General features: G+C 35.5%; 1 long non-coding RNA gene across 1 annotated transcript; it reads left to right on the top strand.

The window, feature by feature from the left end:
• Positions 1 to 1,092: 1,092 nt before the first annotated feature.
• LOC122138474 lies at positions 1,093 to 13,108 on the top strand. The gene is made up of 4 exons (XR_006155601.1): positions 1,093 to 1,219; positions 1,318 to 1,457; positions 1,568 to 1,658; positions 12,286 to 13,108. It is a non-coding gene; the product is annotated as an uncharacterized LOC122138474 (long non-coding RNA).
• Positions 13,109 to 13,732: the final 624 nt, after the last annotated feature.

Below are 13,732 nucleotides of genomic sequence, written 5' to 3'. Positions count from 1 at the left end.
AATCTGTTTGAACAACAAGAGCGGTGGAGTCGGCCAGTGTCTGTTTATTAAAACAGTACACATTGTTTGGAGATGACCGTATAGGCCAGACAGTTCTAAGAACACTGTTTTGGTTTTATGCCTCACTCAGAGTAACATAGAATAATGAGTCTCATATATTTTAAACATATATGAAAAAGGAATATTTTATCACTCTGTGGTTGCTCTTTGGGAGCTTGAGAGACTTAAAGTTTTCAGTTATGTTTCATTTATTAAGCAACAACTTTTGAGACGGCTCTTCTTCTGAAACAAATGAGAAAATTGTTAATGTATAATATGAAGTTATCGCTACAGCATAATTTTGGATATTGCACTTTACAGTGCTGTATAGAAATACAAGATGCAAATAAAGTTTCCAAAGTTTAAAAAAAAAAACACACACTCAATTGGATTTTATATCCCCCCCTCCAGTAGGATGAGATTAGGAAAGCAACAAAATGGCATAATTCATGGAGTTTTGAAACCAGAATATTTTGGAATTGTATTTATAAAATGTTTAATTAGATATGTGTAGTTCTTGCATAAATGTACATCTTGGTTGAAAACATAACCTGCAAATGAATGGTACTATTTCCTTTTATTTCCAGACGAATTGTATTTATAAAATGTTTATTTAAAGCTGCAGTCGGTAACTTTTGGGGCTCGCGTCTGGCGGAAGAACATTGTAGCTGGAGCTACTTCTCTCCAATATAAACTTCTGGTCCAATCAGCGCAGGGCTGTTGTTTTGTGTTGAAAATGTAAAAATATATATATATATAATGAGCGAGTACATCATGAATCCATTTTCCAAACCGTGTTTTTGTCTTATCCTGAATCACTACGGTACACCTATAATAAATGTTTATATTCGGACTATTTTAGTCTTGTTGGGGTCGGCAAAGCTGCAGAGTAGCACAGTACCTGCGTGACTCACCATAGATGTAAACAGAGAGAAGTAGCTCCGGCTACAATGTTCTTCCATCAGACGCGAGCCCCAAAAGTTAAAGACTGCAGCTTTAATTAGATATAAATATAGTTTTTGCATAAATGTACATCTTGGTTGAAAACATAGCCTGCAAATGAATGATAATATTTCCTTTTATTTCAAGACTTTAGAATCTGAACACAGTTTGAGACATTATTCAGATTTGTTGAACCCCTACAGAAGACACATCAGGAAACAAATCTCTAGTTGTTCTCGTTGGTGTCAATGAGGAAATGATTAAGATATTAAAGATTTCTTATTTCTGACGTTTCTTTCCTTCAGTAAAACTCTCCCTCTCTGCATTTGTCTTCAGTCTTCTTCTTCATCCTCCTCTCTACCTGCCCATCGAGGTCTGCAGTGGTCAGCCAGGAAACAAAGTGCACATGACTCTACCACTTGTTGGACGAGGTGAAGGGGAGGGTGACGGGGACAGGAGATGCTAAGATGGAAAAGGTGATTGCATTGTGCTGTGGCACAGCTTGTACCAATTTCCTGAGTTAATGGGATATTTTTGCCTCACTTCCCCTTCCATGTTTTCTTTCGCTCATCTCATTGGGCACTAGCAAAAAAAGTTACCACCCTGGCTAAGAAAGATGGACAGTCTGCGAAATCGGTGGATGGGCTCTCCATGTGTAAACAGTTGTTGATTTGGAGGTACGTGATGGGGACCGTTGTCAGGTAGATGGAGGATTGTGATTAACTTGCATCTGTTACACACTTGAAATACAAGATCATAGACAAGCACAGTGTGAAGAAAACAAGGCCAATATTTATTATATTTTTGAAAGAAAAAAAAAAGAAAAAAATATATATACAGTATATATATATCAACATTATTCATAATATCTTCTATCTACATGTCTATTCAAACTATCTTCTATCTTCTATCTACACTATCTACACCTACAAACAGTTTTGGTTCCCACTGACTTCCATTGTATTTTTGGCCAACATTATCTTCAGATATCTTCAACAGAAGAATGTATGGACTATCCCTTTAAATCAACCTATAATAACTGCTCTTACAAAGTAGTTGATATAGACTGTCAACAATTGTCTCCACGTATATCAAACAAAGAAATAATCTTCAAGGTTTCAGTCAGAGAGGGTATATTTTCCAGGATGCATGAAGACAAGAGTGGGACATATATTATTTTGGGATGGGAAGTATCAGACAAAAAGAATGACAGAGTGTGAAAGAGAGTAGGAGAGAACATTGTGTATCTGTTTGTGTTTGCGTAAACACAGCAGCCAGACGCTGAGTCACCATGATGCTGGACAGTTATGTCCCTCTGTTGAACAGTTGTGTCCTTCTGTTCCGTCTCGCATGGTTTACTCTCAGGTTGCTATAGTGAGCGTCCATGACTCAGGACGACTGTCGTATTTCACAAAAGTGCTCTTCAGCTAGCAGTCTTATCAGATAGTTCAGCTTGTTCCTTGCATATTTACTTTTCTTTAAGACTATTATAGCCTAAAATATATAGAAAAACCCTTTCTGTTGATTTAAACATTAATGATTGATCAAACATGATAGTATAGACAATATTTAGGTATTTCATATCAGTCATCCTAAAAATATGTGATTATAATTCTGGAATTGCAGTCATTTTAGTTAGGAATGTACACAATTTGGAGTTGGGCATGAAGGCAAAAGATTTCACAATGCAGATTTTGCAGCATGTTTAAGCTGATGATGCAAATTTGCAGCATTTGCCGTGTCTAACACCAGAAAGCTGCTTGCTTTGAAATTGGCTTCTGTGTAATTGACGCCTTATAAGCTCATATATTACTACACTATTGACAATAAAAATTTGACCTAATTTGTACACAGAAATGAATTGCTGCTTAAATAAAGCATTGCAGACTCATGACCACAATGCTGACTGGCTGATGGCACTATAAGAACACTCTACAAATATGCTTTGACATATAAAGATATGTTTATGATTTATATGCTGCATGCGCCAAACAATATTTGGCTGAGATACAACTATTTGAAAATCTGGATTCTGAGGGTGCAAAAAATAATAATAAAAAATAAATAAAAATAAAAAAATTGAGAAAATCCTCTTGTCCAATGAAGTCCTTAGCAATGCATATTACTAATCAAAAATGTAGTTTTGATATACAAGGTGGGGAATTTACAAAATATCTTCATGGAACATGATCTTTACTTAATGTCCTAATCATTTTTGGCATAAAAGAAAAATTGATAGTTTTTACTCATACAGTGTATTGTTGGCTATTGCTACCCGTGGGACTTAATTTTTTATTATTAGTCATTTTTTATGACAACTTTTGAATGGTTGTTAAAGCAAGGGCTAATCTTGCAATCATCTCTGTCATAATGTACATATCAATTTTAATACTGGTAATTGCAGAAAAAAATCAGTTTGCAAATAGCAGGGAATAGCACAGTTTTTTTCTCATTTTCAGCTTATGTATCTGTATTGATTTTTACTTGATGTTTCAACTACAGATATAAACTGAGCTTAATTTTCTAAAGGTCACTTTACAGTATAATTTAAGCTCTAAGTGTTATTTGTTAGGCCGACACTGTTAATAATGCCACCTAACAAATGTACACAAACTCCATCATGACAAGTTCAGGACAATCCATGAGTCACGTCCCAGACTGACCTTCCTGTGTCTTTAGAGTGAGAGGGATAGTAAAACTGAAAAGGAAGAAGGGATCGTAAGGATGGTATTAGTGGATGAGTGGCCTGACAAATGTGTCGACTGGCACGCTTGGGGCTCAATTAATCTCCTTGATGAGTCTGGGCTAATGGGAGGAAGACCTTAAAGAGGACAGACAACCCCGCACCCACCTCCCTCCATGACACCGAGGCTCAGATTAATGTTCTGCAGCAGAAAGATATTAACCATATTCTCGCACATGCAGCTCAGATCAAAACTGAAGAATTGTTGTGGATAGACATAGTGTGCACTTGACCAATTCACATGAGTATTATCAGCTTTTAAAATCAGCTCAGAACTGATGCTGTAGTGATGCCAGTGAATGCCAATGATGATAGCACATAGTGTAGTACAGTTATGATATATAACTCTGTTTATTTATTTATTTATTTTTTTTTTGCTGTCAACTATCAAAAATATAGATTTTTGCTACTTTATTCAGTTAACATAATTAAAATGAACTAGTCCATAGCTAACTACATAACTAAATTTATTTGCTAGTGTTATTTTAGTGATATTTATATATTATTTCATAGTATTTTGAAATATTTATTTATTTATTTCCTTGCTTGCTAGAGAAAAATATACAGTATAATGCCATTGTTGGTAAACTATATATTATTATTATAAATAATAAAAATTGCTGCCACCATATGTTTATAAAGATCTGAGGCTGAGCAACAAACAAATAAATTAACAATAACAACAACAACAATAATAATCCCAACCTACATCCATTTCTAACTTTGTTTTCTGACCACTCCACCCGTAGATGTGGCAGATGTGTTTCTCTCTCCATCTGTCTGGTTTGGTGCCTCCTGTCTGTTTCCCATGTCATCTGTCTTCCAATGCACTCTCCATCCAGACACCAGACAGCATTGAGCAGTGCCTATCAGAGACATCACTTCCATTCCTCGCTCCAGAACACCTGAGAGAAAACTGCAATAATGACGTTTCAGCAGTCCTGAAGAAACCTTCAGAGTCAGCGACTCTCCTACCTGGTGCATTAGACTAGGGCTTTGATATCCTCTCACCTTTCTATATGTGTGTGAGAGAGAGAGCGTGCGAGGTCAGGGACAGAAAGGAAACGTTGGCGCTCGATGTTGGGACTCCATTACAGAGGAAATGGATTCAGGAGGTCACAGAGGTCAGCTCAACCAATCGGACGTTCTGTCAAAGTAAAGCCCTGAGCAACATTTTCTGAAACTTTTCACCATGCACCTTCACTGTGTGTCCGTGTGTCAAACCAAATGTCAAAGCAAGCAGAATGTCAGCCAGGCTATGAGCCCCAATGCGGTCAAGGAAGTAGGTGCTCCTCGTCCGTGACATTTGCTGACACATTGAGAAGGGCCGCAGTTATACAAAAGCTTTAGTCCCAACGGCAAGAACGATCATTTGACCCTCTCGCTCATGACTGTTGCCGCTCGCTTTAAGATGAAGGTAACTGAAAACCATTTTTTTCCATTCAAACTGACCTGACGCTGCAAACTTTCCTCCAAATGCCTGTGAGATGTGTCTTGACCTCAACTACCAGGTTCAAAACCGGACAGAGGCTTCCAGTGGGCCTCTGATGTTAATGATAGCTCTGCTCGCACATTACCCATAATGCTAAGCTCTTTTTGCTGCACTAACTCGCACGCAATTACCGCTGACATTTTTAATGTCACCTTGTCTGGAGGAAAATTGCTCCATTTATTCTTTATTCCCATATAAAAGCATGAATTATTCCCTGCTGCATTTCTATGTTCATTTCCTGTTCATTTCTTCTCGCGCTTCTCACTCGCAAACAATTTTTCCAGCTGTGAGCTGCATTTGCTTGAGTTCAGGCGTTCAAGGATGAAGTTCTCCCCTCTGGTTTTTAATCTAGCCCAACTTTCTCTACCTTAATTGTGCCAGGAAAACCCCATTGTCCTTGCTTTTGAATTCCTTGGAATAAGCGATTGTCCTGGATACAGTTTCACCGTTGGCTAGAGAGTTTTAGAGGAGTAGGGCCGCAGCATGACGACAGGGGTTTAAATGTATACTCTTTATCTTTTGAGTGCCAAGGTTGCAGAAATAGTACCATTCAAGGAGCTTTACATGATAATTTGACAGCTTAATGATATAAAAGCATAATGAACATGATTTATTGTAGGCTTCCAACAAAAGAAAAGTACAAGACAAGGTAAATGCACAGTGGCTATTATTTAATGTATATGTGTTACTAATCATTTTCTTTCAGAAAAAATTAATGCTGCTTACATTGATTTTTGCACAGCTCTTGAAGTGAAAATGTTTTTATCGCCAATTTCCAGATCCAGCAAAAGATGCATCATAAATGAAGATGAATTAGTCTTTTTAAATTCAAGGTAAAGCATTAATATTTACATGACACAGAAATTTCTTACAGACCTGCATTTTCCATCTTGCTATGGTTGGGCAGGCAAACATAATATGTGTGTGTGTGTGTGTGTGTGTGTGTGTGTGTGTGTGTGTGTGTGTGTGCACTAATATAACTGTATTTTCTCCACCCATTGCGTGTGCGTGTGGTTTGCCTTTTGACTAGCCAGTAGCAATGCTCACTTTTTTCTAGCTCTGGTTGTTATGTTGGTTAGCATAGCAGGGAAAACGAGCTGAGTATATAACCCTGATTCATTCTTCCATATTCATCTGACTGTACAAACACCTGCTGTCCTCTCAACTTCCTGGATGGGAAATAAATAAATAAATAAAAAACAGCTGTCTCACAAAAAGCTAAAAATAAACAGCTAGTCCTGTCAGTCTAAGTGATTATCTGTGACTCACCAACAGTATGAACACTGTTATTCTTCATGTTTAACTCAAAAAGTTCAAATTAGAAAAGACTAGTTTGCACAGCTATGTAAATTCTGCCATTTCATTTTTTTTTTTTTTTTTTTTGCTTCACCAACAGTTGTTTATTTTAAATATATACATTGAACGCAGAACTTAGTTATTGCAAGTATACTTTAACTCAAAAAGTTCATATATATATAGTTTTAAGGACTAGTTGTTGTTCTCATTTTTATTCACCTGAGGAGTTCAGATGACATAAAATAATCAGTCACCTATCACGTATATCCTTTGTTGATTAATCATGTCTGTTTTATGAAATACTGAATCTACACACACACACACACACACACAATCATCAGAGCACTGATTGGAAAACCCAATTAGGAAAGAATAATCCCAGTCCAGACAAATCAAATCTGAGTCCCTCTTACAGCATTCTCAACCACAACTGACAGTCCTCATTTTCTCAACTCTCTCTCTCTTTCTCACTGTCTAGGCAACAAGCAATGAAAAACACAATTAATAAAAATAAATGAAAGTCTTATTAAAACAAACAGACTTTGCTGCTGAAGTCCGGCTTATCATTAGCCCTCAGCTCTGTTCAGATGTTGGATATGTTGGGTGGTGAGGTCACATCCAGCTCCCCTCTCCGTACATTGTCATTTGCCTGTCTGTCAGGCCCGAAATGATTGGTTATGCAAACCATAATTCATCAGTGACAGCACGCAGAGTGGTTACTTTTTCTCTAACGACCCTTCGGATGGAAAGGTGGAATCAATTCTGACAGCCGCACCTCATCTCGACGCCCGCTGATCTGCATAACACTAGACACGTAAATCAACCGCAGATGTGACAAGAGAATTAATTTGAGTGTGTATGTGTGTGCAGGCCGTCATGCATCTAATGTTTTTTAGGGGGACCGGGGGTAGTTCTGGCACACTTTGTGCCCAAGGCAAAAAACCTATTAAGTTGCATTGTAGTATGTAATGGTATGGTTTTTATGTAGCCTAGTAAAAATCTCAACCAATATAATATAAAGATGAGATGAGATGAGATGAGATGAGATGAGATGAGATGAGATGAGATGAAATTTAACAAAATAACCACAAAAACAGAAAAATAGAGATTAATTAATTAATACTATATCTCTTATGCTCACCAAAGCTGCATTTACAGTATTTGATCAAAATTACTATAAAAACAGTACTATTGTGAATTATTATTATTATTATAATTTTTTAATTGTTTTCTGTTTTAAAATATTAGAAAATATAGTTTATTTCTTTTAATGTGTAATATTTTCTTCTCATTTATTTATTCTAATGTGCTTATTTGACACTCAAGAAACGTTTCATTATTATCATCATCATCAACATCAATGTTGAATAAAGTTTTTCAGGATTTTTTTGTTTGTTTGTTTGTTTGTTTGTTTTTAAATGAATTGAAACGTATTCAAATGTATTTTAAATTCAAATGTATATATTTTTAAACTCATATATATATATATATATATATATATATATATATATATATATATATATAGTATTATAATATATATATATATATATATATATATATATATATATATAAATATATATACATTTACATTTGTATTTAAAATACATTTGACTCATACATTTGAGGGGATTTGAATTGGCATGATGCCTCTCTCTGTGTGTGTGTGTGTGTGTGTGTCTTTGTGTTATATGTCAGTGTTCTAAGTAAATGGAAGCTCACAGTTCATAGTCATATGCCCCCTTCCTCATCACCACCTAGTTGATGTATCAAAGTCAGCGCTTGACCTTTTCCTTTGTCTGTAAAGATTTTCAGTATGATGCACCATAAGGGGCTCAGTCGATGTGTGAAATGCTCAATATCAAAACCACGCAGTGTAGCAGGCAGCCCTGTCCAATATACCTGCTAAATGATGGCAGATCGCTTAATGAAACGGTTCAAATCAATGGCTGTTACACAAGCCAGTTAAAATCAAAACATCCATTCATATTTGTCCCTGAGGTAAGAGGGAATGAAAATGTTTTCACTCTGTCGTACTGTTAATCACTCTATTCATCTTAATTTGAGAGTGTGCTGTTTTTATTTCCTAACAGGAGGACAATCTGAGAGAACAGTGTGCCGTAGACAGCCATATGCAGTCTTGGGGTTTGCTAAGACTCGCATACACTAAACAGCTTTGTATCTGTTTGTGTGCTGTCTGCTTGAGTCAGGAAACACTGAAATCTCAAAATCTGTAAGCTAAGCTTATGTTTCAGTAAGAACTGTCATATAGATGAACTAATCACAATTTTGCAGTCATACCGGTTGATTCTGACATCCTTCACTGGCAGCAAGTTGTAAGAGATGAATGAAGAAAAAGGAATGAAGTTTAAAAACTTCCCTGGCGGAGAGAAAGAGAGATGATCACTGTCAACAGATGACAGAAACCCAAACTCTCCAGGTTTAAGGGTTTGGACATTAAGAACTGATTTTGACAGGACACAAAAATAAATAAATAAATAAAAATCATCAGAAAATATAACATGAGTGATATCAGTCTCTTCAAGAGAAGAAAAAAAAAAACTTTATTCAACAATTTGTCTCCTCCGCATCACCCTGGTACCATTTTGGAGAATATCTCAGCTGCTGAGATATTCTCCAAAGTCATTTTTTTTTTTCTTTTGCACACAAATGTATTCTCGTAGCTTCATATGTGGATGAACCATTAATGTCACATGGATTAATTCACAGATATCCTTGCTACGTTTCTGGTTTTGGGAACATTTCAGTTGCATTGCTGATTATGCAGGGTCAGACAGCTCCAGGTTCCATCGAAAAAAATCTTAATTTGTGTTCCGAAGATGAACGTAGGTCTTACGGGTTTGAAACGACCTGAGGGTAATTAATGACAGAGTTTTCATATTTGGGTGAACGTACCCTTTAATTTATTCATAATTTATTTGTGTGTGTGTGTGTGTGTGTGTGTGTGTGTGTGTGTGTGTGTGTGCAAGTTTAGGGTCAGTAAGATTTTTTTTTATATTTCTGAAAGAAGTCTCTCATGCTCACGAAGATTGTATTTATTTAATAGAGAAATACAGCAAAAACAGTATTGAAATCTAAAATATGATCACTAATATGATGCACATTTGTAAATATAAGACAGTTGTCTGAAAAAGGTGGAAATGCAGCTGGGAGGTTTTTATTGATATTCACAAAACAGAGCCTGTTCACTAAATTGTAAATACATTTCTGATGATTTTCAATGTACAGTACCCTCATGAAACTCTAGCGTGTCAAGCCGGCTGCTTTGAAATGAACATACTGAAGTTTCAGCTCTCTTGCTTACTGAAAATGCTTTTACAGAGGTTAGTGCAACTGTGCTTTAAATATGCAGTGGTCTGCTTTGAGCTTAATGTATCCAAATTTGAGCCTTCTAGCTTTCAGGGAAGACTTCACAAGAAAGTCAAAGCATATGTACTTGTGTACTTAATTATGAAAGTGTTAAAATTTTGCAACCTTAAAAGCCAGTGTTGCAATTTTCCAGCACATGAAAATATGCATAAACATCGTGATTTTTTCATGATTTTTTATAACCAGTGGCTTCCAAAAAAAAAACATGTTTAAGAGGGGGGTAGATAATACAACTCAATTTCGGTGCTTAGGGTCTCTGAAAGTTATCATCCAGTGGCAAGACGACAAATAATTTTAAAACAATTTCATTTACCATGTTTCTCAGTAATTGTTCCTGCTCGTCGTCAACACACAAACTAATTCTTCCCAGCAGAGCTTCTCCTTGTTAAGCGTTTGTCAGGATCACTGAAGCTTTCTAAGGCTGTGAACAGTAATTGTCTGCAAATGGAAACCCTTTCTCAGATTATGGTAATGTTTCACCATGGGGGCTTTTTTTTTCTTTCCTGTTTTCTCATTCAAAATACTATAAAATATGACTAATATTCTCTTTGGTCCACCTAAAGCACACATCAGGGGACAGAGAAAGAGAATTTCTTCCAAGGTCAATGCAGTGGGCTCTGCTTAAACAAATTAATCCTTTAGCTTCAGGGTTGGAGGGAACATCTATCAGCGGTGTAATATGATAACGGAGCAGGAAAGCGGGAGAGAGAGGTGCTTAGCCCAGGCTTACACTGATTCATTTCCTATCCTGACACAGAACCAGGTATTATACCGACATACACACACACACACACACACACAGAGCTGTTGTAGATCTGCGGCCAAGGTTATTACACCACTATGATTTGTTCAAGGTGACAGCACAATCTGAGACATGGGCGCAATATGTAAACATATAAACATGCACTCAGGATAACATAAAGAAAGAGTATGAAGCACTTTTCATGAAAAGTGTACAAAACGGTGCCTGAAACTTTTATGTATGTATGTTTTTCTCTTTTTCAACAAATGAAAAGTGAAAGGAGGAGGTTATCCTTCAATAAAATGGTCATCAATGTAAGGAGGTTGACCTAAATTGTATATGAGCTGGTTTATTTTCTATGCATTTATATTGAGGTTTGGGACATGTAGGCCTAAAAAAAAAAAAAAAAAAAATATATATATATATATATATATATATATATATATATATATATATATATATATATATATACACACTTCATTTGCGTAAAAAGAAAAAAGAAAAGTTTATACAAATGATGACAACTAATTGTTAATTTGTGATATAGACAAAACCTATAATGTAGGACAGTTCACAGTTACTTGAGACTTTATTTTGTCATATGAATGTTTGTTTCTGCTACATTATTATTATTTTTATTTTATTTATTTTTTTAAGAATAGATAACTGTGATTTTATATCTTACAATTGTGATTTGATTTCTCATTATCGGGCCTTTATATCTCAAAATTTATAGCTCACAATTTCACTTTATATTTCATTAGACTTAATATGTAACTATGTCAGTTTATGTCTCAGGCTTTATATGCAACAACTTGAATTGACAGTGGTGTTATTGTTAACTGAAACTATTTTTATCTTTTGTAAAACATAAATAATGATGGAATAAAATAAAATAAAAATATTGTAAAATTAGAAATGTTTTAGAAATTTTTAAAATTTAAAAGCACATAAAATTACTTAAACATAAAAAAATAAAAATAAAGTGAAAATGCATAATATAAATGTTAATGTTAAAATCTTTCAAGTTTTATCTAATACGTTTAAATAAATAAATGAATAAAATATCTTAAAAAAAAAAAATAGGTTTGTTCCTTTAATGCTTTAAAATAAATTATTGGGACACCAAAGTATACTGTATCCATGGAATGTGCTGGTAAAGTTTGTGTGTGTGTGTGTGTGTGTGTGTGTGTGTGTGTGTGTGTGTGTGTGTGTGTGTGTGTGTGTGTGTGTGTGTGATAAATAAATCCTCTCAAAGTCTATAGTAGATATGAGTGAAGCAGGTGAATTCTGTTTGAGTGGACAAAGCTCCAGAGCCACCATCGATGGGCAGTGACATTTAAAAACGCACATGCATACAGTAATGCAGTCTACACATGTCTTTTTGAGGAAGAGAGAGGTGAATTAGAATTAGACAGGAATAGACTGAATGATTCTCGGTAGGCCGATCCAAGGTTCTGCAATGGGAATAACTGGCATTTAGACAAAAGGGTAAATGAAGACACTGTCTGCTGTGATTTTCACATTCTCTCCCTCACTCTCTCTCTCTCTTTCGTCCGTCTAGCTCATAATCACTACCTTCTGTCTTTATTCCTGTCTTCCTGTCGTGCACTGCATCTCACAATCCTTTGCTCTGCCGCACAGGGTTTGGTGAAAGCAGCGAGCATTTCATGCCTGATTCCTCGGATGTAAGGCGTGTCTCCTGCATGCAGCCAGGCGGAAATATCAGTGCTCCTCTGAGGAGAAAAACTAGAATGAGAGGAAGAAGAAGGGAGTAACATCCCCACCCATCCCGCTGCAGCTGTTTCCAACAACCTGAATTCAAATCAGAAGAGACAATGCTGATTACAAATACTCTCATCTCTCAAAAGTCACCCCCAATCCTCACCCCAATTATTACTGAGAAAGAAAGATGGAATGAGATGTTGAAAGAAAGAGAGGCAGAATTTGTTATTAAATTTGTTTTGACAGAGTGGCAACAATTCATCTCAGGGATTCACAACCATTCCTGAGAGATGCTGAAAGCCACTAGTACAAGCCTCCTTGAATAGATTTCTCTTTACTACTTCTCCCACTGAGAGGATCCCACATTGAGCTACAGAAAATTAAAGGAACAATTTACTTGCAATGAAAATTCTGTCCCGTTTACTCATCCTAATGAATGACTTTCTTTCTTTGTAACAGTAATCAAGAAGTTTGGAATAAAGCACGCAATGACCAGGGGCTATCGAGTTTCATAAAAGCTATACTGTATAAAAACTTAATACAAATATTCTTATTTTATGTTCTTATTTAAAGTCTTCAAAAGCCATACAATAAATCAGCTTTTATATTTGAGTTTTTCAGTGACTCACTTCTAAAGTGTTGCTTGTTCTGTTTCTGAACCAGCAATTTTGAGGCAATGATTCACTGAATTGCTCATAAAGACAGCCTTTTTTTTTTTTTGAATGAATTAATCTTTTGAATAAATGATTCAATGACTCATTCATGAAGACCATCACTTGTTAAGTTTCTGATTGAATCCGTGTTTTAGACAGAGTTGTTTAAGTGAATGACTGAATGACTCTTTCAAAAAGACAATGATCTAATAGTTTGAGAGAATGAGTCAGTGACTAACTCATAAAGACAGTTGTTGAATTCAGTACTGCATACTAGCATACAGCTTTGAATATTTGTGCCATAGAATGAGTAGTACACTTTTCTTTGGTTCTGAAGCTAGTCTCTTGTTTCATTCCTGAATTAATCATTGTTTTTGAACATATTGTTTTAGTATATGATTTGATGACTCTTTTATAAAGACAGTCACATGTTTGTTTCCCAAATCTTTCCCAAAGGTTTTTTTATTATTATTATTATTTTTTTTTTTTTTTTTAATAAATCTGATTAAATAATTCACTAACTCATAAAGACTGTTACATGTTTTTGATCAAATCGATTGAGTCAATGATTCATAAAGATGGTCAGTTGATTCCTTCCTGAATGAATCTGTTTTTGATTCAGAAATTTTAATTAATGATTTAATGAGTCGTTCATGAAGACAATCACTTGTTTAGTTCCTGAATGAATCAGTGTTACTGAATTAAGTGGTTAA

This window comes from Cyprinus carpio, chromosome B9 (genome assembly GCF_018340385.1).
Source record: "Cyprinus carpio isolate SPL01 chromosome B9, ASM1834038v1, whole genome shotgun sequence".
In the NCBI taxonomy this organism is placed as follows: domain Eukaryota; kingdom Metazoa; phylum Chordata; class Actinopteri; order Cypriniformes; family Cyprinidae; genus Cyprinus; species Cyprinus carpio.
This window is presented reverse-complemented; position numbering and strand designations above follow the sequence as displayed.